The following is a 2,217-nucleotide window of genomic DNA, read 5'->3' on the forward strand; positions in this document are numbered from 1 at the left end:
AAAAAAACAAAACAAAACAAATATCGAGACTGCTCGACTTGGCTCGAAAAGACCCGAATCGAAAGCTGGGGTCAAGCCTAATTTTTTTGGCAAAGCTTTTGCTCGGGCCATTTTGGGCCCGAAAAAAAGCTTGTTCATTTAACTCTAGCCAAGCTCGAGCCTTGAGTTTCGGCTCGCGAACCAACTCGACTCAGCTTGTTGACATCCTTAGTTTCAAGTGAGATATTTTGATATTAAATAAAATTCTAAATGATTTTCGATAAATAAATATATCAAATTAATCATCTCACAGAGTAGAACGTAATATGCTACGTCCCGTTAAAATTAAAGTACGAGTCCCATTAAAATTTGGGCTCAAAGTTGACCCATTTCAATAACTATTTCCACTATATATAACAGCAACAATGTTTGACTATGCAAGCTGTTTGTTTTCTTTCTTCTGTTTTTATGTATATGTCTCCAAACCTTGTAGCCCAATTTCGCCAATTCAGCCGCCCTTTTTTCAGGTGTCGTTTTCTGTGCAGCCTGTATATATTTGTAGCGAAGAGCCTTTTTTTTTTTTTTTTTTCTCCCAGCAGCCGCCCTTTTTTTCTCAATTTTTCTCTAGCAGCTCCCCTCCTTTTTCTGCCGTGTGATGTGTGTGTGTGTGAATATATACATCACAGTAGGCAGCCCTCTTTGGTTTCTCAAGCAGCCTCCACTTTTGTGAATTGAAGTCCAATTTAATTCCAATTAAGAATATAATTGAGGCCCAATTAATTTAATATTTCCTTTAAGTCATCCAGTCTTCTAAGTTCATGCCATGTAGTCTTTGAATTTATCAATTGTGTAGACTTTGATCCCAAAATTTGCATCCAATAGCTAATTGATCCTATTTCTTTTCCAAGTTACTTCAAATAAGTCGAAAACTGAAACAAACGAAAATCTCAAATTAAATATAAAATCACTAATTTGATGATATACAAATTTAGTAATGTGGCATAAATAAGTGCACAAAATGCACTTCTTATTTATCGGGCAAGAATTGGTTGGCGGTGCTGAAGAGCTCATGACTCTCCATGTCAAAGAGAAGCTTGTTACATTACTCATAAAGGCTAAAGCCATATGGATATAGTCTTCCGCTTGGCTCAGGACCGAAGACCCATCAAGAATGACGATAATAGAATATTTAGTAGCGATCATTGGATAGCATTGTGATTTCTTTTTTTATTATCATTCTTTGTTTTCTTATTCCATTGAGAGAAATAGGAAGCTTTGTGCAGCATGTAGCTAATTGAAAAGGCTGATGCTTTGCTAATGTTGTCCCTCGTATGTGTGTTCTATTAATTTTGAGTTGGAATAAGATCACATGTTTTGTTAAACTACTCGTACAATCTTCCAATTTATCTTTTCAGAATTCTGCATATGAGGCTTTAAAGGCAATGATCATACTTTCTCATTTTGTTTAGATTGGTTAAAGTGATCTTCAATTGTTGCGTTGCATTTCCTTAGCATTATGATCTATCAGGTAATATTTTTACTACTCTTTTTTTTAATAAACTTTCTTCCTTGTTCAATGGGTACATATTAACATTTTGGTACAGAGCACAATTATGAATTGTCAAACATTTGTAAACTTAGAAAGATTGGTATGATCCCCATTAATTTTTTCCTTGGGAAAAAAATTGGTTAGCAAACACTTTTCAGTTGAATCTTACTAGAATATTATCCTTATTAAATTTCACCAGTGATTGTCAATTTCTATAAGATTTAGGTGAAAATTTACTGAATCCATTAATATTTGATACGCTAACATTACCTTAAAAATGCCACGGTCCGTGCATTGCACGGGCAAAAAACTAGTATATAACATAAGAGAGTGATAAAATGAAAAATCATGACAAATAGAGATCTCCGAAATTTTTTAGTAGAAGAGTTGAAATATTTATGTAATTTTCATAAATTTTAGGTAAGTTTTTGAACTTTAGTTTTCTTAGGTTTTAATTTGTATTGGTTATTTTTTAAACAAAAAGATTATTATAAAAGTCAATAAGTCTTTTGGGATGTTGTATAAATGAATTAAGAGCCTCTGGGTTCAAGCATGAAACATGGAGAAAAAGTCGCGGGAATTTTTAAGATAAATTTACCATTTTTCTTCTTTTTTTTATTTTCCATTTTTTTATATGAGCAGTCTTTTTATTTTTTATTTATTATTATTATTATTATTATTATTTTAAG

This window comes from Olea europaea, chromosome 16 (assembly GCF_002742605.1).
Source record: "Olea europaea var. sylvestris chromosome 16, O_europaea_v1, whole genome shotgun sequence".
NCBI classification, from domain to species: domain Eukaryota; kingdom Viridiplantae; phylum Streptophyta; class Magnoliopsida; order Lamiales; family Oleaceae; genus Olea; species Olea europaea.